Genomic DNA, 27,946 nt, shown 5'->3' with positions numbered 1-27,946 from the left:
GCACTGTATTTTAATGTTCACATGAATTTGTTTTCTCCTGTCAGTGGTTTAGAAAACAGCAGATAAATCAGCAGCAGTGACTGGGCTGAAACCCTAAGCGGCATCCAGATCAACCTGCTCTCTCTCTCTCTCTCTCTCTCTCTCTCTGTCTCTTTCTGTCTCTCTCTCTCACACACACACACACACACACACACACACACACACACAGTGGCATGAGTACAATACGCACATTATGATATGCACACACTAAATAGGCTCTCTCTTACACACACGCATAGCACATACACATACAGCAAACTGACAACTGACAACACAGGATAGACTCCTAAAATAGAAATATTTATACAAGTGGTACATATGTAATATTCATGTACAGCCATCTGACCAATACAGTATTGTTATTCCTGACCCGATGATTTCCCATCACTCCTTGCTCTCTTTTTAATTTCTCCTTTGCTTTTTTATCAAAACACTTGACTCCTCAAAGGCTGTCCTTATTTCTCAATGTACTGATCGCTCATGCATGTGTGAAACTTTTCAGCCGGCCAACAGTGGTGTGTGTTCTTATAAGTGTGTGTGTACGTGTCTTATTTGATATATGTCTTCCAGTACTGCTGTCTCAGAGGCTGTTAAAGGCCAGTAATGAAGCACATTAATTTAATCATCACATCTAATTAATCTTCACACCTCGACTCATTGTCTGACGTCTCCAGAGGGGGTGAGGGTGAAAGGAGTGAAAGGGAAAATGGGAGTGCGTGATCTTAAGTAATCCTGATTTCCAGGTGGCATTAATCTGCATTCTGCATTCTGGGTGATAATCACATTGGGGAAAATATGCAGAGGATCCAGATGTACCTGCACTTGAGATGCTTTGAGGGTCCAGTCAATCAAAGCGGCTACAACAGTGCAGAGGCAAAGTGTGGTATAAATTTATGTTACTAATATGTGCTAGTCATACAGGGGAGAAATATTAGGGAGTTTCTGAGGTCCTGGGACAGATAGGGGCCATAAAAATACTGAACACTGATGTTTTTTTTTTTGGTTTTTTTTTAGAGAGAATTATTAATCTATCATCATTAACAGAAGATTTTATTTAGAATGTTGTAACTAATACTAACCATTACTTTTTCCCTTCATGTTTTTTGCAAAAAAGGGGAAGATTGCCTCCACAGTCCTGATGTGAACAGTACTCACTAACAGAGTGGAGTGAGTGTGTCAGTGCAGCCTGTCAACCTCCAAAAGAAAGGTCTGGCTAAAAACATCAAAAAGAAAGACAGGAGGTACAAGGAGGTAAGCATGTCAGCTGACAGTGACTGAAATTTGGTTATGATGTTATCACCAGTGGTGGGAAAAGTACTCAGATTTTTTACCTAAGTATAATTAGAAGTACCACAGTCTAAAAATAGTATTATAAGAGGATTAGTATTATCAGAAAAATATATTGAAAATATCAAAAGTGAAAGTACTCAATATGCAGAATGGCTCCTTTCAAAGAATCATAACCATACAAATAATATTTCTATGATCATAACATGAGCTCCTTGGGTTATCATAGAAAATTATATGATTCTGTTTGCACATAATGTCATGTCAAGGAAGTTATGTTGATTTGCTTTTTGTCTTGTGTTTATGTTGTCTTGTGATTTCCTGTTTTATTTTGAAATCCTAACTCTCCTCTCGTTTCAGGTCACTTACTTCCTCCCTTTGTGTGTTTTCCCGCCAGTGTGATTATTGGCCCCGCCCTGATTGTCTCCACCTGTTTCCCCTTACCTTGTGTATATATAGTCAGCGTCTCCCTTTGTCCTGTGCCAGTTTGTCTTGTCTTGTCAGTCAGAGAACCAGCACCATTTCCATGCTCAAGTCAGGTTTTGTTTGTTGCTTGCTCCTTCTTATTGATCAGGTCAAGTACCTTGTTTTGTTTGATCCTTTGTTGGACTCTTGTTTTCTTTATTCCTCATCAGAGTGATTTTTTTGTTGTTAGTTTTGCTTCCTCGTCAGAGTGATTTTTTTGTTGTTGTTACTTTTGCAGCCTCTTCAGAGTGATTTTTTAATTTGCCTTCTTGTGAAAGACTTGTGGCACAGAGTCAAGGAAATGGCAAAATACCAGGAGGATTTCCAGACAGCCATGACCAGCCAAGTTAACCTATTGTCTGCTCAGGCCCAAGAGGTCCTCACACACCTTACGCAGGACCCCCCCCGCCCTTCGTGTGGAAGCATCACCTCCTCCAACGGCTGTAGGGAGACAGCTGGTTCCAGGTTCTTGCTTTTCAGTTCCTCGCCTCGTGCCACTGGAAAAGTTCTCTGGTGAGTCTGGAGAATGCCGAGCTTTCATTGTAGACTGTGGAATGAGTTTTGAACATCTGCCATCTGCATTTCCTACTGAATGATCTAAAGTAGCATTCATGATTTCCTATCTCACTGGGAGAGCGAGGGCCTGGGCAACCGCAGAGTGGTCCCGTGGTTCGGCAATCTGCCAATGACTCGAAGCCCAGCTTGCCGAATACCTCGCACATTCCATCGCTGGCTTCTTGGAAGGTTTCCCTGGAGGGAGAGGAGGAGCCCTTGCAGATGGGACGAGCCATGGTGGACCTGGAGGAGCGCCGTCGGTGCTTGCAGGAGGAGAGATGTTTCTACTGTGGACAACATGGACACCTACTTGCCACCTGTCCAGTAAAAGGGCAGACTTGCCAGTAAACGGGAGAGTACTGGTGAATCGTCTCTCCTCCGGAATTTCTCCCCGATCACCAACCCAGATCAAGGTAAAGCATCATGACACTCATTTCACTCAGGGTCATTATTTATTCAGGAGCTGATGAGACCTTCATGGACTGGGAGTTGGCCAAAAGACTTGGTGTAAAAACTGAACTGTTAATCAAGCCTTTAGAGGCCAGTGCTCTCAATGGGGAACTCGTATTCAAAGTGACACACAAAACAACCAGTGGAAGTGCTGGTTGGTAACCATTGTGAGCTCGTGTATTTATTTGTATCATTCCTCCTTGCATTCTCTCATTTTGGGCTATCTGTGGTTGAAATGACAAAATCCATACATTGACTGGGAAAATGGAAGGGTATTGAGCTGGGCAGAGGGGTGTAAGAACTGATGTTTTATGATCAACCAAGAGACCTGTATGAAAATTGCTTGTAATACTGTTTCTGTCACTCCTGACACAGCTATTACAACCTCTGACCTGACTTCAGTTCCTAGCTGCTGCCATGATCTGGTTGAGGTTTTCAGCAAAAGTAAGGCCACATCCCTTCCTCCACACAGGCCTTATGATTGCCCCATTGACTTGATCCCTGGGGCCCCTATACCCAAGGGTAGATTGTATCTCATGCCCTGAAAAAACAGGCCATGACTGACTATATTGATTCCTCCCTGAGAGCGGGACTTATCCGCCCTTCCATCTCCTACAGGGGCAGGCTTTTTCTTTGTGGGAAAGGATGATGCTTCCCTCAGGCCATGTATTGACTACTCACCTCTGAATGACATTACCATTAAAAATAGTTAGCCCATGCCACTCATGTCATCAGCTTTTGCTCAACTTCAGCAGGCAAAAAATTTCACCAAGTTGGACTTGAGAAATGCTTACCACTTGATTTGCATCCAAGAGGGGGCTGAATGGAAGATGGATTTCAACACTCCTTGTGATGACTACGAATACTTCGTCATGCCTTTTGGGTTGACTAACGCGCCTGTCTTTCAAGCCATGATTAATGATGTACTTTCTGAACCATTTTGTCTGTGTATTTGGATGATTCTGATTTTCTCTGATCCAGATTCCCATTGAGCCATGTTCGCCAGGTTCTTCAGAGATAACTGGAGAATCAACTGTATGTTAAGGCAGAAAAGTTTCATGTTGACACCATATCTTTTCTGGGCTTTGTCATAGCCCCTGGAAAGATACAGATGGACCTGGCCAAAGTTAGTGCTCTGGCTCAGTGGCCCACACCTGATAGCTGCAAGAAGGTTCAGCAATTCTTAGGATTTAACTTCTACAGGCGGTTTATCAAACTTCAGCGCCATAGCTGCTCCCCTCCATGCCCTCACGTCTCCAGACTCTCTTCCAGTGGACCTCTCAAGCTGAGGATGCTTTCCGGCATCTCAAGGACGGTTTCATGACGGCACCCATCCTCACTGTTCCCGACCCCTATCGGCACTTCGTGGTGGAGGATGCCTCCAACGAAGGGGTGGGAGCGGTTCTCAATGCTCTGAAAAGGACAACAAACTCCACCCTTGTGCCTTCCTTTCCCAGAAGCTTTTGCCGGCGGAGAGAAACTACGACGTGGGAAACCATGAGTTGTTGGCGGTCAAGGTGGCCCTGGAAGAATGGAGACATTGGCTGGAGGGTGCTGAGCATCCCCTCATTGTGTGGACTGATCATTAAAAACTTGGAATATATTCGTGGGGCCAAAAGATTAAACTCACGTCAAGCCAGGTGGACGTTTTTTTTTAAAATTTTTAACTGCTTTAATTTTGTCTTGTCTTACAGGCCGGGGTCACAGAACACTGAGCCCGACGCCTTGTCATGTCTGTTTGACTCGGAGCCCACTGCCAAGAAACCTAAGCCCATCCTACCACTGCACCGTGTGGTAGGAGCAGTGACTTGGCAAATAGTATCTGAGGTGAAGCAAGCTAATGGTGAGAACTCTGCACCTAGTGGATGCCCAGAAAACCACTTGTTTGTTCCTGTTGCTATGTGTCCACAGGTGATCTGTTGGGCTCACACCTCTCTGCTCACCTGCCATCCAGGGGTCAAGAGAACAGTACATGCCATCTCCAGTTCGTCTCAGTTCTGGAAGGAGTTCTGCAAGCTCATCGGCGCCACTGAGTCTCACCTCTGGGTACCACCCTGAATCTAATGGCCAGACGGAGCATCCCAACCAGGAGCTTGAGACCTGCCTTCGGTGTTTGGTGTCCCAGCGCCCAGCCTCCTGGAGCGAGAATCTGGTGTGGGTGGAATACGCCCATAACTCGCTACTGTCATGTCAAGGAAGTTATGTTGATTTGCTTTTTGTCTTGTTTATGTTGTCTTGTGATTTCCTGTTTTATTTTGAAATCCTAACTCTCCTGCCCTTGTCTCCACCTGTTTTCTCTCTCTCTCTTTGTGTGTTGTGTGATTGTGGGGTGTCTGTGTTTTCTGTGTGTGTGTGTGTGTGTGTGTGTGTGTGTGTGTGTCTCCCTTTGTCCTGTGCATGTTCGTCTTGTCAGAGAACCAGCGGCATTTCCATGCTTAAGTCATGTTTTGTTTGTTGCTCTCTCCTTATTGATCAGGTCAAGTACCTTCTTTTGTATGATAATTTGTTGTACTCTTGTTTTCTTTATTCCCCGTCAGAATAATTTTTACTTTTGCAGCCTCTTCGGAGTGATTTTAGATTTTGCCTTCTGAAGACTTTTCTTTGCCTGTAATAAATTTATATTTTGATACTCTGATCTTGAGTTGTGCATTTGATTTCAGCTCCTAGTTCAGTCTTGTATTTTAATGTTGCAATTTGGATGAAAGGGGAAATGGTTTTTAAGTCCAGTTGCCTACGGTAGCACCCACAACAAAAAGTAATATCTGACAGATATCAGATATTGCTGTCGGTGTAAGTCTGTTATTTTACTAATGTAAACTGTGGACTACAGCTTCAAAATGAAAACTGACTAAAATCCACTCCAGTTTTGGTTTACATTCAACAAGGTTTTAATTAGCAAGATGTCTCAAAATGTGTTTTACATATTTTAATAAGGTTTTGTAAAACAATCAACAATGGAACAAGTCCAACAGTGGAGCTTTTATAAGCACTTAATGTAAATCACTGAGCACTTAACATGCTGTGGGGCATTTGAATCTTTTTTTTTTTTTTCCCCTTATTTTGTTTTATCCTGCATCCTCAGTTCAGACTCCATGTACTCAGAGCCTGGTGGATGGTGAGAGTCCCGTTAGCTTACACTACAGGTTTCCTACTTAAATAAGAGGAGAGGCACACTGAGGTTCCTCTGTGCAATGATGGGATTTTTTGTTTTAACTTGTTATATAAATAAAATCTTAATGAAATTGTTAAGCCAGATACAATATTTACATCTGTGAGCCAACCTCAGCAGATCCAGGAATCATTGTTTCAATACTGACCACAGAAACTGGTCACTGTGTGTGTGTGTGTGGGAGAGAGAGGGTGGGAGAGACAGACAGAAACAAAGTGTCAGTTTGTCTAATGGTGATGGATAGCATTTCCTCACCCATGTCCCCACAGATGCTGATGCCTCTCTTTGCCCCCACCCGCTCCCCTCTGGGCTTACACACTCGTTAATTAACAGGAATTAATGGTTTTATCTGCAGACAATAAATAAAACATTGTCAGCGCCACTGCCAATCTACTCCACCTCTTATCAAATAGTGTGAAAATGTCAAGCCGACTGAAGTCAAATTAACCGCATCACCAGCAGATTAACACATACAGCTAAATAACCTGCTTACACACAATCACACACACATTTTAACATGGTTGGATTTCTGCTCATTCACACCCAGGGTTACATGCAAGTACATATATACCCGAATATTTAAAACAAAATACAATTACCCACATGCAGGACACACAGATAAACACCAACACATTCTTAACTTATTACATGTTGCAGCTTTGTCAGTGGATTTCTGCATCTGCATATTACGCTCTCAGCTGCGTCAGTTCTAACCTGATGCCATCCAGCTGCATTCAATGCACTCGCCTCCAGAGGACCAGCCACTCTCAGTTACCACAGCAGATGTGAGAAAACTCCTGCTGAGAGTGAATATAAACAAGTCCACAGGCTGAGTGCTAAAAACATGTGCTTGTTAATGTTGTAGTGGTTTAAATAGGGGTTTTTTATTAATTAATAAGCAATTAATTACAATTATTAATTAATTAATAAATCCATACCAAAATATGTAACTTTAAGTCATAATGAAAAGTTATGACTCAGAAACATATGTATTGGTATAGAGATGAAGTAGATAAATGGGACTCAACTTCGGCTATCAGGACTAATACATTTACATTAAAAATTAGAGTTTAAAAACCTCAGAGCACCACCCATTAAAATAGAAAGGTTGATAGCCCATTTTACTATTAACTCATTGAGTGCCATTGACGTGTATATATGTCATTCAAAAGCCAACACTTGAGTGCCATTGACGTATATATACGTCAAAGTGGGGAGCTCTCACGCTCCCTGTGTGTAATTTTGGGGCTGCTGGGATTCGTATTTTTAGTACAAAAGACGGTAGATCAAAGCATGAAGTGGAGTAGCCGGGATCAAAGAGCAAGAGTGAATTGTATGGAGGTGATTCAAAACTACAGCAACAAAGATACATCAATTCAAATATCGGCATAAAATGCCCCCCCAAATAACGGAATAATGGAATAGAAATCTGGTTCTATTTTGTGAGTTTTCTCTCTCTGAACTGGGGCCATGATTTGTGAAAAAAAACAAAAAACAAAAAAAAAAAACATTTGTAATACAATTTTCAGATGTCTTTTATGTCATTGAAGGCAAAATCACTGTTTTGCTTGACAATGCATTTTTCTCAGCTTTCTAGAAAAAAAGTGGTCTTTTCGATGAAACTAGCCACTGTTCAACTTCAGATAAATCAAGAATGGAACAGGATGCAAACAAACATTTTTTTTCCATAACGAAAAAGAGTGTTTCTTCTTTCATTTGAGCTATTCGGTGTTTTCAGAGTCTTTGTACAAAATATTCTGTGGGTCTTGAAAGATGACTCAAAATGGCCAGAAAAGCTGGCGAAAGCCACTTTCCATTATATAATAAGGCTGGCACTCAATGAGTTAATCAATCTAGTCTCATACTTTGAAGGTTGCTACAGAGTTCTTTTTCCAGGTGTACAGTGACTGGACATGAAACACAGACACATCACAAGATCAAGGGTCTTTATAAATGAAAGGTTATGAAACTACTCACTACACAGCAAAACTATTCCTAAAGGACTACGAATTAATGACTTTAAGAAAATGTTCGTATAAATGATGAAACAGTGAATACTAAAAGACAAAAAGTGAATAAACGGGGATGGGGGGATGAAAACCAGTGAGGAACTGGATTAGATGTAACATCTGGATTTGATCAGGTGCACTGAAATAGTGCAAGATGATCAAGCAGATGAGAATGAAAGATTTGAGAAAAGTCAATCTCAAGCATCGATCAACAGCTATCCCATAAAACATGGAAGGAAAAGATAAAGAGGCCTGATTAGACAGTGACCCAAAATTGTGTTAATGGGAGATCCTAACCGATGTCTAACACTTCCTATGTGTCCCTATCATTAAAGAGCATCAGCCCCATAAAAGCACAGGAAAGATCATTTCACCTTCCTCAGAAGTCTTGATGCCAGGGAAAAGGTTCACTCTGGAAAGTTGCAGTGTGGCTTTTGTGAGGACACTGAATGGGCAGCTCGGTTATGCTTGTGCGGTTCTGGTGGCTAGCCCCAGTCGGTTTGAACATTGCAAACGCAGCTTGAGTTTGATTCCTCCATCTTTCTCTCCCTACAGCTGGGTCATCTTCTTACACCTCACGTGGCTGAGATGAGATCACGATGACAGCTTACTCAGCTTTGTTTTATTTGAAGTCTCTTTGTCCCACAGTCTCTCACATGCAAAGTCCTTCGGTTCTAAATCGTCATTTAGAGCACATGTAGCATAGGCTATTTTAAAAGTTCTCTCTTTCAAGGTAGCTTGCAGCATCTCACGCCTGCAGCACAAGCAGAAGTAAAACAGTATAAACCATGTTTAGCATTACAAATATGTGTAAAAATAAATGAGTGATATAATTAAAGGTTATTTAAAATCCTATTTCAGTAAAGGTATACAAGTACAAGTAAGTATGAAAGTATTAAAGGTCTATCAACAAAATCTATAATTAGAAAATCACAGTTTGCATGATTACAAAACAATATAGCATCTGCACGTCTGCAAGTCTGTACTAAGAGTCTTTCCATTCAGTGTGTAGCAAGCTGCTGGCAGATGGTTATGAAAGGTCACACCCATCCACACACACACAGGCACAGCATGTGTTTGGGAGTTTGGCCTCAAAATCGGCATGTAAGCAAAGTTCCAGTTCTGTAGGTGTGAGACCTCCACACAACATTTCAAAGTACATTTTACTTTGAATACAAAATCAGTCAGTGTAGTCCCATCTTACAGTCTGGAGATGCGCGGATGTGTGTCACGTGTTGGTTGCCCAACAAAAGCATAAATTGTCAGTTTCTAGATGTAGGGATCTCCTGATTTCTCCTTGACTTTTTTTAGGAGCTCAGTTGACAGCTCCTCGCCCCAAATGAGTCGTAAGTCAACTCAAACTGTCGGTTAGGCAATAAAATCTGTCGTAATTTAGTTCTGCTTCCCAGATTCATGGCAATTAGGTCGATTAACTTACGCCGAGGGTCATGTAAGGAAACTCCAAAAGAAGTTTCTGTTTTATTTAGGCACTTGATTATCTTCTTATCAAGAGTTGTCCTCATCATCCACTACAATGTTATAACTGACATTTTTAACATCTCATTCTCACAAGAGACTGTTCCCATCTGCCTAAAGACAGCCATTATTGTTCCTTTACCGAAAGGTCTGCTGTGTCTAGTCTGAAGCTCTTACCCCCATCCTGATGAAGTGCTTTGAGAAACTGGTTCTTCAGCACATCAAAGACAATATCCCTGCCAGCCTGCTTTTCACCAGTATGCTTTCAGAACCAACAGATCCACAGAGGATGCCATATCTCCTGCTCTTCACTCACCTGGAGAATAAGAACAGCTACACTAGCATGCTGTTTGTTGACTTCAGCTCAGCATTCACCACAATCTCTCCAATGAAGCTGATTGGAAAACTTAACACTCTGGGCTTTAGTACAACACTCTGCAACTGGATATTGTACTTCCTTACATGCAGACCCCAGAGAGTTAGGATTGGCAGTCACATCTCCTCTACATTAGTGCTCAACACTGGAGCCCCCCAGGGCTATGTGCTCAGCCCCTCCTGTTCACACTGTACAACCATGACTGCACTCCCAGACAATCTTGCTGAGTGGTGCACAGAGAACAACCTGCTGTTCAACATCAGTAAAACCAAGGAGCAGCTTGTTGATTTTAGAAAGAAGGAGGCAAAGACACACACTCCTGTCTACATCTGTGGAGCTGTGGTGGAGCAGGTGAACAGCTATAGGGACCTTGGAATTACTATCACTGAGAACCTATCTTGGTCATCACACATCACCATCCAGGTTCAAGAAGCACAGAAAAGGCGCTACTTCCTATGGAAACTTACAAGTTTCAAAAACAAAATTACAAGTCCTTGATCCTGCTACATCTTGTTGAGTTGAAGAATGACTGATTAAAATCACCAGCTACTGTGAAGATTCCATCGCGTTACTTGGGCATGTTGCTGCTGGTGGCATCCTTTAATTCCTGCAGTGCATTTTTTGAATTTGCATCAGAGTCTTGTGTCCTTATGGCTCCCAACAAGGTCTGCCCACAATACAATAGCTTGATCCAGGATGTTAGGGGTTAACCATGTCTCTGTGAAGATGTACACAGAGCAGTCTCTGATTTCCTCTTGCTGAGTGAGCCTCAATCGCATCTCATCCACTCCACTGTCCTGCAACCGGACATCAGTCAGAAGAAGGCTTGGTAGAGGAACAGCTCTCGGCCCAAGTCCGGTCAGCTTCGCCCTGATGCTGGCTCTCCTCCCTCTCTTAAACTGGTGCTTTCAGTTTCATTTTTCCCCTCTGGTCCTACTGGCCACTCGGCTTATGCCATTTGTGGGGATCCTTTCACGGTTTGTTTGCATTCAGTCCAAACCCCAAACAATTTTTACCGATGTTGATAAATGCTTCTATATCGTAGAAAAGTCATGCTTTTGCAGAAGGGGCCATGGTGACGAAAAAAGTAGAAAAATATAGCAAAAAAGTAGCAAGGATTTGAGCAGCTACAGGCTGCTACATCTACATGCACTGCTGGTTAACTTATACAGAGGAGCAATAGAAAGCATACTGACTGGAAACATCACAAACTGGTATGGCTCACACACGGCCCAGGACAGAAAGGCTCTACAGCGGGTGGTTCCCATCTGCAGAGCATCAGTGACCTAGGTGAAGTGAGGTGTCTGCACAGAGCCCAAAGGATACTGAAAGACAGCAGCCAACCCAGCCACAGTCAGTTCACCCTGCTGCCATCTGGAAAAAGATGCAGAAGTATCAGAACCACCAGACTACGGAGCAGCTTCTTTCCCCAGGCTCCTCAACTTCTCCTTCAATGCCAAAAAGACTTAGCAGGATTTAGGATCAACTTTAATTTAATTTCTTCTTCGTCATCTTACCTTGTACCTTGTAAACCCAAAGCACTGACAAAGTGGCACTACTTTATGAGTTTGGAATGAGAACGGGCTGCATATACACATGAGCACAAACACACTTGCATTTTGAGTCCCATTAGGGCTGCTGTGATCAGTCCTCCTGGTTGTAATTTAGGGATTTGTAAGGTTGGTCTTTTGTAACCCGGGTCTATGAGGAGAGTCCGTGTGGTTACAGCTGGCTATTGGGAGAATCAGCTCCAGTGGACACACACATACACACACACAGACAAAAGCGGAGGGACTATCCAAATAGCCTGGCAGCTGCAGAGAGACAGAGCATCAGCACATGAAAACCTGCTGGAGTGTGCTGCTTAAATGAGGCTGCTGGCATTAGTGGCTGCTTGTTGCTGTAGAATAAAGCCTGTGCAGAGTGAGCGGGGCCTCACTGCTGGGACCCACAACAACAGACAAGGAACTAATCGTGTCCTCCACTCTCCTCATACACACTCAACCCCCCCCCAAAAGCTTGATCGCCCTCTCAAAGTCAATCAACTCCCTGACTGAGACTCAGGGAAGAATTGGGGGCATATTAGCATAAGAGGGGGTGGGGGGAGTCACAAAGAAAAGGAGAAAAAAGCAGCAGAAGGCTTCCTCAGTCAAAACACACTAATTTTCCTCCCTCCTCCAAAACCTGTGATGAATAATGAAGGAAACAGGGCTGGTTGTTAAATCTGAAAATGACTAATTCAGAGAGGAGTCTGGGCAGTGGGGAGACTCTGCTGTGGTACAAACACTGAACCAAAGTTTGCCCCCCCCTCAACCATATTTGATGAGCCCTGCCCACTCCCCATGCATTAGCAGAAATCCCTTCTCAAACCTCATCTGGAAGTATTTGCTTAAGGATCTAAAGACCGGAATAATTTGTGAACTGTGTACATTAATTAATACTATGGATTTATTGAGCTGTTACATGAGATATAAGAGGTTTATCTGCATGATTTGATTATGCATTTACGTGGACTACTGCCGCTAACTTCAGTCTGTTTAAGTCCTGAAGTCCTGACAATTTCAAACTTTCTTCATGATGGCCTGTTGTGGTCACCATGCCATCTTCTTATTTATTATTTTTTTTTAATTATTTTTTGTTTTTATGTAGACTGAATATGTGGCATATTGTAGCAGAATTCTTAAAGCTTCAAGTTCATTTTGAGGTTCATTTTCTGTATAGTGTCACACTGAATTAAAACACATAATAATACCCCTTTCCAAACAAAAGTAGTGCTTGCACACACATATATGTGTCCAGCCATGGAAAAATCAGGAACAAGTTGAAGGGCATTTTGAGTTATTTACAGATTCTGAAAGTGTAGTTTCTAAGCTTTCCAACAATGTCTAACACATGGGAATCTGAAAATATTTGAGGAAGATGTGGCCATTTGAATGTAGGCACTCCTCAAACTAGTTTTGTGAGAAATCCAGCCTCAAAGTTTCTTAAAGATTCTCACCTACCTGGAGAGCCAGCTAACAGTGGCTGCTCATTTGCATCACATTTACATAAATCCAACCCCCTACTGGTCTAGCTATCACTGACATCTGTTAGCCCACATGACAGTCAGTACTTTATTCATGTACCCATGGGTGTTTTATTCACACATTATTAAAGCACATTATCATGTTGATGTGTTTTTCAAATTAATAGCAGATGCTTGCAGTTTTGATGTGCATATCATTGCATTTTAAAACGACAATACTGAGCTAGCTAGCTAGATAAATTAAACATTAAAAAAACTCACAGTGGATTATTAAAAGATAGCTTCCAGCATGAAAAACAGGTTGTAATCCCTGTATATGACTTTGCATGAACACTAACGTAACATAGATAACTTGGACGTTAATGAAAACTCACCCCATAAGAAACTCAAAAGTATTCCTGCAGATGTCATTGCCTCCGATCAGATAACAAGTTCGGGGTGCTTTCTTTTCATCACAGGCTTTTTTTGGGATGTAGCCATTTCCAAAGTTACTAATGTACGCCTGTTCACCTCAAGGTGTCCATTTATTCTTATGTCCTGCCACTCTCTTTCGGCTGCTAAAAAATCCATCCATATGTTGAACATAGTTCTGGGGAAAAAGTTTCCGGCTTCACGACTGTGTCCCGAGGAGAGAATTTTCCTTTCTTCTTCGTAGCATTTTGCTCTTGTTGATCTCTTCAGTTTCATCTTCTAGTTTGGGTTCGGAAGTGAGATTGCTGTCGGCATGACCAGAAGCATCTGGCTTCTTGAAGAAGTACTGCCAAAGATTTGCACTGTAACAGCCCCAATTTAGTTCCTATACAATGTGTTTTTCCTGCTCCATCTTCATACAATGATAAAAACACACACATCTTCCAGAAGTAGCAGTAACAGTTACTCCCCTACTTTAAATGCAGAAGCAGCTGCTTAAGTTGAAAAGGCCAGAGATTTCTTTTCTTGGACCACCGATAAGGCTGAACTGTTAGTAAAAGTAACATCAAAAACACATCAGAGGGTAACGGGAGCATTATTGAAAGAAAGACTTGGCAATTGGTAAGAAGTACCCACAGAGGGAGGATTAACGTAAAAAAGCTGTGTGAAGAAACCTCAGGAAGAGCGGCAGAGGATGATGAGTGATCCTTCTTCCCGGACGGACAGATGTGCAATAGATGTTATAAATAGCAAATGAAATGAAATACAATCATGGCAGAAGGGAAAGAGAAAGAGAGAGGGGGAGAGAGGCACAGCAATAATAGAAACAGACGCATGTCATATTACAATAACGATAGGTGTGAAATTATTAAATGCACTCTATGATGACATTGTGGGTGATGACAAGAGCGTATATTGATAGGGAGGTGCCCAAAGGCATGATCACGGCATTGTTGAACCAGGACCAAGACCACGATCAGGGCGAGCAGGGGGTACAGTATCAGTGCAGCCACAGCACGAGCACAACCAAAGGCAGGGTCACAGCGCCAGCACAGCTATCACCAGGCACAGCCAAGGTTGTGGCCAGGATCGGGGAAAACTAGGAAACAAGGGAGCAGGGATGCTCCGGAGAGGCAACGGGATTAGCGTAGTGCAGTTCAACAGACCCAGGCTCCTTAATCGCGATATGACCCAGGTAGTTACAGTCCCACATGGCTATCACAGATGCAAGGCTAAGCTAAACTACTGAGGCTAAGCTAGGCTAACAAATGACTATCACATATACCAGGCTAAGCAAAGCAGTAAACGTAATGCAGTAAACAGACATGCGCCATTTTCCAATGGCGGGAGAAAGAGAAGGAAAAGGAGCTCAGCGTATCATTGAAAGTTCCCCGGCAGATTAAACCTATGTCAGCCTAACTATGTGCCGGGCCAGCCCTAATAATAAACTTTATCAAAGAGGAAGGTCTTAAGTCTACCTTTAAAGTGGAAACGATGTCTGCCTCCCTGACCGAAACTAGAAGATAGAAGAGAGGAGCATGGTAGCTGAAGGGTCTGGTTCCTATCCTACTTTGGGAACCACAGGTAATCCTCGATTTTCAGAAACGCAGTGATCTTGAGGGTTGGTAAGGAACTATGAGCTGCGATAGACAGGATGTAGCCTGGCCATCTAGAGCTTTGTAAGTAAGGAGGAGGATTTTAAATTCAATCCTGGATTTTACAGGGAGCCAGTGTAAAGAAGCTAAAACAGGAGAAATATGGTCCCTTTTCTCGGTTCCTGTCAGAACACGTGCAGCAGCGATCTGCACCAGTTGGAGAGACCTAAGAGATTTGTTGGGGCAACTGAATAATAGGGAGTTACAGTAATTCAGCCTAGAGGTGACAAATGCATGTACAAATTTTTCAGCATCTGTTTCAGACAGGATATGTCTAATTTTTGCAATGTCACACAAATGAAAGAAAGCAGTCCTTGAAGTTTGATTTATATACGAGGCAAAAGATAAATGTTGATCAAATAAAACTCAAAGGTTCCTTACAGTTGTGCTAGAGGCCAAGGTAATGCCATCTAGAGAAATAACATCCTTAGAAAAGAAGTTTCTGAGGTGTTTGGGGCCAAGAACAATAACTTAAGTTTTGTCTGAATTCAACATGAAGAAATTACGGCTCATCCAGGCTTTTACATCCTAAAGACATGTTTGAAGTCTAGATAACTGATCAATTTCATCTGGTTTCATAGACAGATATATTTGCGTATTGTCAGCATAACAATGCAAATTTATGAGTGTTTTCTAATAACGTTGCCTAGAGGAAGCATATATAAAGTAACAAAGTATAAAGTGAACAAATTGGGAACCATCTGATAAGTAAGATTCAAACCAGGTTAGTGCTGTTCCTTTAAGGCCAATTAACTGTTCCAGTCTGTGCAGTAAGATCTGATGGTCAATGGTGTCAAATGTGGCACTGAGATCTAATAGGATTAAAACACCTGAATCAGAAGCAATCAATAAGTCATTAATTTTTGCTAGTGCTGTCTCTGTACTATGATGAACTCTGAAGCCTGACTGAAAGTCCTCAAACAAACTATTATCTTGGAGAAAGTCACAGAGTTGATGAGCAACCACTCGCTCAAGGATTTTAGAAATAAAGGGGAGATTAGATATCGGTCTATAGTTAGCTAAAATCTGAGGATCGAGAGTGAGCTTCTTTAGAAGAGGTTTAATGACAGCTACTTTAAAGGACTGTGGTACATAGCCTGTTAATAAAGACGCATTGATTATATCTAATAATAATAAGAATTTTCTAATAAGGGTAAAGCTTCCTTAAGTAGCCTTGTTGCGATGGGGTCTAGCAGGCATGTTGATGGCTTAGATGCAGAAATCAAAGTAGAGAGTCGATGAAGGTCAATAGGGGAAAAACAGTCCAAATAAATTCCAGGCCTTGCTGCCATATCCAGGCTGTGTCCAGGGTCAGGCCAGTTAAAGGCAAGAGGTGTTGGATTTTATATTGAATAGTTATAATTTTATCAATAAAGAAACTCATAAAGTCATCACTGCTTAGGGCCGAAGGAATACAGGGCTCTATGGAGCTGTGACTCTGAGTCAGCCTGGCTACAGTGTTGAAAAGAAACCTGGGATTGTGTTTATTTTCCTCAACCTAGCTATAATTTTTTGGCTGGACAGGTCATAACTGTTAAGACCCAATTAGAGAAGGGAACAGGACTGTCTGCCTCATTGTTTCTGAAAGTCTCAGTTCCATCTGTCCAGACTAAAGCACAACCTTGGAGATTTCAAACTAAAACAGGCTCAGCAGCGTTTTCAGTGGTCTCCATTTTAAACGTTTTGAAATGCTGGAGTAATGTGGACATTAGACATAAGCATTGAAATAGTTATGCATTCTAATATGAAACAAATGAGTGTAGATGTAGTCTACTAAGTTTTACTGCTTGTGATTTAACTTTCCATTTGTGATTTTCAAGATAGTATCATTTCGTCTTTCAAAAGTTAAAAGTGTGGATTGTTGGCTGTATATGGTCTGACGTGTGAATATAAAAAAACTCTAACCCTGCCTGTTATTTACATCAATGAAGAGCAGGGATGGTTGTGGATGTGGTGATCCTGAACTGTTTGCCGATTAAATCCGCGACTCGGCAGGAAATATGCAAACGAATGGATGAGGAGTAGCGAGAAGGAGAGAGAGCTCTTTAAAGTGTGAGTCCTATACTTTGGATTGGGTTTGCTGAGTAAACGGATGAGGCAAACAAAAGCCTCTGGGTAAATGACAAACAGGAATATCAGCAGCTGAGGGAGCCCAGCAACTCAGCGATTTACGCTTGTGTAAACTCCAGTAGCCATGCCGTGTCTTACATTGAAATCTCCTTCAGAAGACAGCAGAGCTCAGCATTAAAATGTTCAGCAAAGGAGAGCAGGAAGGCATCATGTTATGTCATCTGATGAGGGCCAAAAGGCTGTTAAGTGTTATTGTTCTTCAGTGCATATTCAAATTCAAATTTCCCTAAAACTAACTCTGAAACTTCTGAAAATATCAACAGGCAGTTGAATAATATGGAAATGCAGAGGTGACAGTGCCGTATGACAGACTAGAGTTATTACTCAGCCAGGAAATGTGGAGAAGAGTGACATTCAGTCAGAGAGTTTGTCCCCTCAAAACTAGAAGATGGTAATTTAGCAGCACAAGTCAGTCAGTCAGTCAACACAGGATTGTCTGTACTGTATGTACCCGTCTCTGACTGAGCACAGAAGTGCTGATTAAGACCAGCAAAGTTTCACCAAGGACAAAGCTCTTCACAGGATAATTAAAAGGACACACTCAAACTCTATCACAGAGAAGGAGAGAGAGAGAGAGAGAGAGAGAGAGAGAGAGAGAGATTTGATTTGAAAAGGACCTTTATTCCAAGGTGCCTCCTGCTTACAAGAAAAGTTACAAACCAGAAAGAGATTAAAAACCACAGGAGCGAAGTGCAGTAAAGACAAAATAAGCCATAACACAGCAGTAAACACATCAGAAAGACATCAAAAGTTAACTGCTATTGAGTTCTCCTAAACCACACAGAGCACCTCCCGCACCCCCCAAGATGTCAGCAAAAGTTTTAGTCCTGTTAGTCAAGCTGTAAAAACCAACATTCACCCTGAGCCGAGCTGCCAGCATCCCCTGTAGCATCTAAACTACGTCCTGTGAACCCTCACCTCTCACATGGCTTTTCCTTGTTCTCCAGATGGCCAGTTTCGCCAACCCCCCAATGAAGTTGATCAGTGTGTGTGTGGATTTTTCCTTAGCTGAATACCGTGGACCGTAAATGAAGAGTGGAAAAGAAAAATGTTCGCCTAAACTCTGAACCCAGTCCTGTACCTGCCTGAACACACTGCTGAGTCTGGAGCACTCAACGAACAGATGTTGAAGTGTTTCTGTGTGTGAGCAGAATAGACAGCTATCCCCTGTACCAGGATCCAGGTGCACCAGATACCTGTTCATAGCTATGGCCCCATGTACAATCCTCCAATGGAGGTCACCCATCCGTTTATCAATGGGGGCTTTGTACAGGAACCACCAACAGCCCCTAGGAGACGATCTAGTGCCAAAAAACTCTGTCCACCTCGACACCTTCACCCCTGCCAGAGAGCTTAAGTTTGAAACTTTCACACTGACGTGATAGATGGCTTTTTTCCCTGCAGACTCAAAGTCCCCCAGCTCATGGGTCCTAAGAGACAGCAGGGCGTCTCCCTCATCCTGCCACTCCCCCACAGCAGGAGAGACAGCCAGGGAAGGGAAGATGAGACAAGACGAGAGAGAGAGAAAGAGGGAGATAGAGAGAGAGGCTCAACGAAATACATATTGTGTATGTGTGTGTGTGTGTGTTGCATAAACATAGGAATATAGGCATTGGGGGTAAATCATAAAAACAATTTGCAAATATTTGGCTTGATCAAAACTCAGATCCCATACCCCACTCTCATGTTATGGATAGGAGTAGAAGTATTCAGTGTTGGGGAAGCTACTTAGCCCTTAAATGAGTAGGGTCATATAAATATTTTCGAACTTTTTGCTTAATTGCTATTTTCTAACATTCATGATTTTTTTTTTTAATGTGATCTTTAATTTCCAAATTACAGTTTGTATCTCCTGAGATACATTGCCCATTTAGGGTAATTTTTCCCTTTTATTGAATGGTTCATGTGCCATCTTTTTAAACATTTTATAAACAATTAACTACTTCCTTTCATGTTTAGTATACATTTTTTTTAAGTGAAAAACCCTAGCCGAACAACTATTATTTACATACAGTTTGCTTTGAACATTCAAAACAAATCAAAATTTTGAATAAACAATGACCTATTAACATTTATAAACAAAAAAAAAATCAATTCCTGTTTTTATACTCTCATCCACACTATCAATATCCTATCATGGAGAGTCATGGTTTTTGGGGTGGAGAATTCATCTGGTGTAGTGTTGAAGTCTCTAACTCTGATAAACAATTAGGAAGAAAAACAATAAGAATAATAATAAATAGCAATACATGTTTCGTAGCTTTATATTATTGATTATCTGTAGAGAATAAGTCTCATAAGTAGAAGTATATCTGTGAATGATTATTGCTGATTTTATACCCATATCTGGGCTATATATCCTCTATATATTTGAGGGTAGCATAGCTTTGCAGGCTATCAATCACTATCCCAAGACTTCTGGTGGTGCGCTTACACAGAATGGCAATGAATAAGCTCCTGGTATTTCCGACTAATTCAACAATCTTTATTCACCGAAACAAATAAACATCGCTTTAATAATGAACAGGGACAAAACTAACAAAAAAGGGGATATGGATTACGTAACAACACGGACAGAGAAACCGAGAAAGAAGCTGAAGCCAGCGATATCCTAACAAGACAAGATGGGGGGCGAAAGGAAAACGAAACTTTGGACTCCACTGCGCTCACCACGCTCTAGCACCAAAACCATCGGCAAGTGCCCCACCACGCTTGATTAAGTTACTTCAATTCACAGTTATAGAGAAATTTCTCCATTCCACCTGGAAAAAGGAGCTTCGTGTTCAAAAGAAATGGGTGTACTTTGACCACGATTACGCCATGAACGTACAGATCAAGCGGAAGGAATATGTACCCACTAAGAATGCACTGAAGGAGAATGGCATACGGTTTCAGACCCTGCTAACACGAATGTGCGTCTTCTTTGAAACGGGCACTGTCATGTATAACATTCCAACACAGGCAGCGGAGAATCTGCAAAAGCATGGATTCACACTGGGTGATGTTACTCGCAGCACCAAGGGCAAGGACATATTGGAGGAGACACTGGCTCGTCATCTGCTATGGAAGACAACTGAGAGCCGACGTGGCGGAGAAAAGCACAGGTTCCAGAAAGACATTCAGGAGAAGCTGCGGAAGTATCGAAGTACGGAGTCAGGATCCGCAGCAGAGGATGGGTGAGAAATTTAGTCATAATGTTCTGTATTATAGTTCCTTGAGTTTGGTTGTTTCATGTTACTACCTATACTTTCTTTGAATTTGAATGGGATAAATAATCCAATCAAAAGAAGCAAAATGTTAACTAAAATAAAAAAAGAGAGAGGATAAATATAGCATTTTGGAATTCAACTGAAAAATTCATAAACAAGGCACTAAAGACCTGAGACTTGCAGATGTATGGCGGTCCCTTCAGTCTATTAAAAAATAGATTCTTTTTTTATGTATAACAAGGATCTACATAGGTTAAAAAATTGCAGAATAGGTCAGAGGGATCACTAAAATCATTCCAGGATTTATCTAACATTACATTTAGATGGCAGACAGCAAAAAACATTGTGGAGACTAAACACTGGTATGTTGAATGATCCCACTTTTATAAATTCAATAGAAACAGACTTGGGTTTATATCTATAGGACAATGACTGTGGACAAGTAAAGCCCAGTATAATGTGGGACACAGCTAAAGCTGTGCTCAGGGGGAAGATCATTGCCAGGATGGCTGTGTTGAAAAAAAAACAAAAGCCCAAAAACTGTCAGGACTGCAGGAAAAGCTGAGAGATTTGGAACAAGCACACATTGCCTATAAAGAACCCTCTACTATACACCAAATTAGAAATGTTAAGCAGGAAACAGATAAAATATTAAGTGAGGAATTGGAGAAAAACATTAGGTTCATAAAACACATATATTATGAGGCAGGCCCAAAAGCAGCAAAATTGGTAGCTTGGAGGCTCAGAAAACAACAAGCAGACACTGCACCTGCAAGATTAGAGACCTTGTTACAAAAAAATTACTAGCAGTCTTGATGGTATACAAAATGCATTTGAAACATACTACACATCTTTATAGTCTCAATCATATCAGGTTAATAAGCACACAATTGGTGAATTTTTGAATTCTTTAGAACTTCCTGTACTTGGTAAAGAAATAATATAAAAAATATATAATAAACTCATCTCACAAATAACAAAAGAGGAAATAAGTAAAGCCATCCTGAGCTTGAATACCAACAAATCACCTGGTACTGATGGTTTTTTCCCAGAATGGTCCAAGTCCATGAGAGAACACCTGCTCCCTTTCCTGGAGTCCTGATTTAACTATATTCTAAAAGAAGGTCCCCCCTCTGGAGGGAGGCCTTCATATCAGTAACCCCTTGGAAGGAAAGGACAGAACAGATTGTCAAGAATGTAGAACTATCAGTGTGTTAAACACAGATTATAAACTGGTTGCCACTATTTTAACAAGAAGGATGGAAACAGCAATGCCTTTGTTAATAGATGAGGACCAAACGGGATTCATAATAAACAGACAAACTCATGACAATATAAGGAGAGCGTTACATATTATTGAGCAGATCAATAAGGAACAAATTAGTGCTATCGCTCTCAGTTTAGATGCTGAAAAAGCTTTTGATTCGGTTGGGTGGGAATTCCTGTATTTAGTAATGAACAGATTTGGCTTTTGTGAAGATTTTATATATTGTATTCAAAAACTTTACTCCTTTCTTACTGCAAGAAGTAAGACTAATGGTAGTCTTTCTAATGCCTTAACTCTTCAACATGGCTGCAGGCAGGGCTGCCCCCTCAGCCTCAGCCTTTTTAATTTATTCATCGAACCTCTAGCCCAAGCAGTACACCGGGAGACGGGATTAAATGGTATTTCCAAGGGAGGAGTGGAGTACAAAATTAAGTTTGTACGTGGATGACATACTGGTCACAATAATAAATCCAGCTTCGGGCCTGCCTCTATTATTGAAAATGCTTGGTACTTGGGAGCAAGTATACCAAAAGATCTGACACAGGTCTGCTGATTTTATACCCATATTGCGGCCATATATCCTCCAGGATACAGAAACCATTTGAGGGTAGCATAGCTTTGCAGGCTATCAATCACTATCTCAAGGAGAACTCTAGTTTGGTTAACTAATATCGAGTTCACACCAGATGCAGAAGCGCAACAAAGTGCAACTGTATTCAGTGTAGTGCTGCCAGCTTCCTTTTGGTGCCTGTGTTAAAAGGTTGGGCTGTCCAGACAAGAGGTGCCACAGCCAGGAGCTCTCCAGCCAACTCACAATCTACAATAATAACAAGCAAAGCAGAGCAACAAGCAAAGCTGGCAAGAAAACTTTGCATAATCTGTTCTGTACTATGTAAAGGATATATAGGCTAGGGTAGGATGTAAAGGATCTGATTACGATTAATGATAAAATATGCATCCCATGATTGTACAAATTTGTCAGTTGTGACCAAGCAGACTGTCAGAGAGATGAACAGAAACACACATATAAAAGAGCAGAGGAGCAGAATCATTGTTGACCAGTGTGGAGAAATGTGCCTGTGATGTGAACAGCCAGGCGGCTGCACAACAATCAACACATCCGGTGCTTCCAGTAAATACATGGCATAAAGCTACTAAGAAAAAGAGATATAAACTACTTTGACAAAGAATAAAAATAGAGATCAAGTTGACAATGTGCATGTGATAAAATATTATAAAAAATAAATATAATAAATACGACAAACTACAATTTCCATGCCTCCACAAGTCAAGTTGCACTTACAGTTTACCCACGTCTGTGAAAAAATGACACACACATCTTATCTCTGGCAGCACAGATGATCAGAACAATGAGTACAGATCAAAATTAGTGCCACCAATTCAGCAATTGACCAAATGTCTCCTCTTCTGTTCCTGAGTCAAAACGCTGATTAATGTCCTAAAAAGGTTTTTTGCAGAACCTTATGATGTCCCAATGAAGCTGACCTTTGACCTTTTTGGATTGAAGATGTCATGACTTCATCATTATATCCAAATCGATATTTTTGTGATTTCTTGAGTTATGGCCAGAGACACGTTTTGTGAGGTCACATAGATCTAGACTTTGACCTTCAACTACCAAATTCTAATCAGTTTAATTTTGAGTCCAATTTGACGTGTGTGGCTAATTTGAGGTAATACCCTCCAAACCTTCTTGGGATATCACCCTCACAAGAACGGGACAGATGCATGAATGGATGGACAGAAACCGCACATCGTAAGCAGCAAAAAACACTTTCAATTCTGTTGTACATGTTCTTATCCCAAGTCGTAACATGTTGCCGCTCTGCAGTGCACTTTCGTGTCTACATATTTTTGTTTTATGTATTCTTTTGCATCTGCTCTATACATTCCAGGATGTCATTACTGTAATGTTAAAATAAGCACATGGTGGGATTACGTTGCACGTGGTTATGTTTAGACAACACAAACACATGGCAACCATCACTGAAAAGTCAACAAATGCACATGCTGGCACGGATGGTTAGGATTAGGGGTAGGAGGCACATGTCAAGTGTCTAAAAAAATCACTTTCAGATGGGAAGCAAACTACAACCCCCCTCATGAAAGTCCAGGGTTTGTTGGATCCATCCACCACCCCTCCAGCCCCTCCTACAGATGCCCTCATGCTCCTTATATATTATGTTGTTACTGGCAGTGTTTCAAGCTAATGCTGTCCGGCAGGATTTCATGCGGATGCAACAGGTTTCATCTGGTGGCATTCCAAGTGATGTGGTAGGTGCTGTCCTGTTGTCTGCCACTGTATAATAACACCACGACTGGTTCTGTCCAGGCATGTTCTCACCTGACGCCATCCAGTGGAGTTTCATGCAGATCCGAAAGTTGGCTTTTCGTGATGCAGCCTTGTCCCAGCAGCACTATTTTACAAGTTCAGAGTGAAAACAGGCCTTATTGTTGCCACACTTGCACCAGTCTCTGCAAACGTTGTGCCATCATTTTGTTTTAGACAAGATAACACCACTAGATTAAAATCTATAGCATGTGCTCACACTATTCACAAAATGTTCATATTTTGGCCATAGCAACCAGTCGTTGTGGGGTTTTTTTTTTACCCTTTATCATGACAGTATTCATTCAAGCTTCCATCCAACCATCTTCCATGATGGCATTTCCATTGGGTAGGGAGATGAGGTTTAGCCTATCATGAGGATGGCAACAACGGGCTGGGTTCTTCGTGGAGGAGAGCAGAGCAGACAGTCCAGACAGACTTATCTACTGTGGGCCGAGGAGGAAGATTAGAGTATTGATTCTGCAGGGTGAAATTCTCAATCAGGAGTCCAAGAGGTCAGGATTGGCAACTAGCAATGTGAGGAAGTGTTTGGCACAAAGTTTGGCTGGAGAAGAGAGAGGCAGGAAAAGGAAATTGCAGCAAGTGAGATAGTATTCACTTCACTGCAAGGAAGTGATAAACTTCAGACATTGATTACAGTAGCCTGTTGGATTCACTCACTTGTTATCACAGAAGGCTTTGCATGATCTTTACAGTAAAGTTTTAAAGGGTTTTATGCATGATGATATAGATTGATATGATATAGGTTTGGATGTCATGAAATATTTTTTTGTTGCAATGTTGCAATCCTACACTACAGCTGCTGTATACAGCATGTTTAACATGTTCTCATCCCAACTCATCACATGTTGCTGTTTTGCAGTGGACTTTTATTAATTACATTTTTGGTATCCTTCTGCATGTGCTGTTCATGTTCCAGGACAGCCCTACTGTGATGTCAATGAATGCACATGATGAGATGATGCGCCACATTGTTATGTTTAGACAACACAAGCACACCGCACCCAACACCATAACATCCACTAATGAACATGCTGGTATGGATGGTAAGTATTAGGGGAAGGAGGCACATGGTATGGTATAAAAAAGTATCACATCCAGACAAGAAGCTAACATCGGGTTCGTGCATAAACGGCTGGGGTTTGTTGGACTTATCTACAGCCCCTTCCACCCGCCCTATAGACTCCTTACAGTCACTGGCAGCATTTTAACCTGATGCCATGTTGATGCATTTCATGAGGATGAGACAGGTGCCATCTGGCTGCATTCTCAAGTGATGCCATCTGTCTGTGTGTCATGCAGATGCAGCAGGTGTCCTCCAGCTGTCTGCCAGTGTATAGTAGCACCGCGACTGGCTCTGTCAAGCTGCTTTCTCATGTGATGCTCTCCAGTGGCATTTATTGCAAATGCAAAAGGTGGCTTTTTGAGTCATGAATTTACGTAAAAAGCGCTGTCTCGTAAACAAGCTGCACTATTTTATGAGGAATAAGAATAGGCTTACATATACTAGCTGTGATACCATACTATTTGTTCTGTTAGTATACAAGAATTTAATTCTCTTAACAGTTTGTACAGGAAACCATGCACGTGTTTAATAACAGACTGCAGCTTTGACAGAACACTTTTTTTTTGAAGACTTAATGCCCAATTGCATTTCTTTGTTCTGAGCTGCAAAGAGGCAATTAAACACAAGGTTTTGGGTCAAAAATGAGCTACAAGGTGCAGTGGCTGAAATCTTTCATGACCCTGTTTTGCTGTCAAAAGGTTTAAGATGCAGTTCAAATAAACATGCAACCATGACAATAATGGTATTATGAGAACAATATGTGCCATTTCCCATATGCAGATAGAAAATCATAGATGTTTGTGATTTATTGGTAATTTAAGTTTCAGTTATCAAATAGAATAGAACATCACTTCAATACCAGGCCACTAGTGGTGTTATGCAGGCTAACCTTAGCCAGTCGAGTTCCTACCCTACCAGTCTGCAGTGTCATTACAGGAGCAGTAACAAGTGCAGCAACATTGCTGCTTGACTTAAATTAAATCTTGACTGTCATATGCCATCAAATAGGAGGGAGTGCAACATGTCAACATGAAATATGTCAAGGACAAGACTATCATGCCCAGATTAACAATTACAATGTAACATTATCTAGCTGGCTACCAAGACACTTACATGCTAATAGAGATTGTATATGTTATTTTTGTGCTTGTTATAAATGAAGGGCATTAAACCTCACAATGAAATTAAACTAAAATTATAGATCTTTATTAACAAAGTTCATACATTTGTTTGTTTTTGTTCATCTTGGCAGTTAGCCTATTTCTCATAACACTCAGAACGTTTACATACACAGTTAAGTGGTTATAGCTTGATTAGGTAATCGATTTATTGAGGTTAAGTATGTCCAACACCACCACAATAGGTGAAGATATGACCCCTTACAGCTAGTTGCTATTGGACCTTCTTGAGGTTGCACACTGAACAAGTTAGCAAGTGTCTCCTCATCTGTCCAAACATGCATAGATCTTGCTCTAGCACTCGCCATGTTGATACCTTTGTCTTGTTTTGTTTTCTTCCATTCTTGTTCCTTCTTTACTTTTCCCAGTTTTCTTCTACAAATTTATGCTGCTCAACTTCTGGCAAAGCCTGGCACAGGGACTATGTATCATGTGCAGAATGCCAAGGCAAGTTCGGGTCTGGTTGAGGCGTATACATGAAAGAGTAAATTGACCCCCATCCACATTATTTTTGTCTGACTCTATGAAATTCAACTTTTAAACTTTAGTCGAGCTAATATGTTTACATGTACTTTAAAAGGCCAGTTGTGGTCGAACACAATCATTTTACTTTTTCTAACATCATGTAAACATACTGACTTGGTCTGGATTGTGTGTCTGAATAACATTGACATGCTTACACACAAGTTCGTCATTGTTGAGGGTCATGGTGTGTCTGTGTGTGTGTGTTTGTGTTTGTGTTTGTGTGTGTGTGTGCGTGTAGGTCCTTCACAGATGGATGCTTCTCATATTGCACCTGTAAGAAGCTCCTCAATTGCCTTTCTGCACTGCATTTTGGGGCAATAGTGTACATCAGCAGCAAAACGGGACTTTTAGTAGACTTTTTAGAACATTTTTTTCATTTTCAAGTTTGGACACATAACAGTCTCAAAGTTGATCTATTGTTTGACTGGTGTTCTACTTTATCCACACAGCAATTTTTAGACTTCATTTAACCAGCTCTTAATGCCCAAGATGTTCTAATGCAAGTAACAGAGTCTCTAAAGTCTGTGCAAAATAATTGGTAGAGTTACTGTATAATACGGTGCAGGTGCAAGAAACTAAAAGGAGAGTAAGGAAACCCAGCTGCTTCAAGGTCTTTGAGTTCACTATGACAAAAGAACAGGTGAGGAGTAACGGAGAAACAAAAAACAACAACCCTGCACATTTCCCTCCAAGTCAAGGTTCAGTTATGGTTCAATCAATATCCCCACACAACATGTCAGCTGGAATAACGAACATCACTGCGCCGCATGGCTCTTGTGCAACAGCCTCTAAACCATAAGTGGTATTGAACCAGATTTTTGCTTGTTTGCAAAAGTATCAATATGGCCATGTACAGTCTGATCTGCATCGACAGGCTCGTTTCTGACCGTCAATCCCAGACAGCCTGCACCAATCAAACTTGCTGAAAAATATTAATTCTCACACCACAGCAGTGTGCTTACATGACCCCCCACCCGGTTCAATTTAATAAAAAATGTAATACTGGCCACACATACACATACATGCAGACAGACACTAATGAGGACAGGAAAGATATGCAACAATATGGCGTTTGTTTTCTCTACTCCTGTTATCTTTATTATTCATCACAGCATTTTTTGTTCCAGAAGAGAAGCGAGAGGACATCATTTTGGGTTTAGGTAATGAGAGGAAAAACTCTGCCTTTTCCTTTTCTATTTCTGACTGACACTCTTAAACACACACACTCACACAGAGCACACACAAATGTATAAACCCTGGCTATGAGTGCAGAGAGGTGCTGT

General features: G+C 41.3%; 1 protein-coding gene and 1 long non-coding RNA gene across 7 annotated transcripts in view; one reads left to right on the top strand and one right to left on the bottom strand.

The window, feature by feature from the left end:
* rbfox3a (RNA binding fox-1 homolog 3a) overlaps window positions 1-27,946 on the bottom strand; it is a 939,385-nt gene that overhangs the window by 723,345 nt on the left and 188,094 nt on the right. The window lies entirely within an intron of this gene.
* Window positions 138-5,064, top strand: LOC148186384 (uncharacterized). The gene is made up of 3 exons (XR_015775057.1): window positions 138-2,759; window positions 3,172-3,240; window positions 4,491-5,064. It is a non-coding gene; the product is annotated as an uncharacterized LOC148186384 (long non-coding RNA).

This window comes from Plectropomus leopardus, chromosome 19 (genome assembly GCF_026936395.1).
Source record: "Plectropomus leopardus strain MGB_pleo_1.0 chromosome 19, ASM2693639v1, whole genome shotgun sequence".
In the NCBI taxonomy this organism is placed as follows: Eukaryota; Metazoa; Chordata; class Actinopteri; order Perciformes; family Serranidae; genus Plectropomus; species Plectropomus leopardus.
Note: the sequence above shows the minus strand (reverse complement) of the source record. Positions and strands in the feature narration are given on the sequence as shown.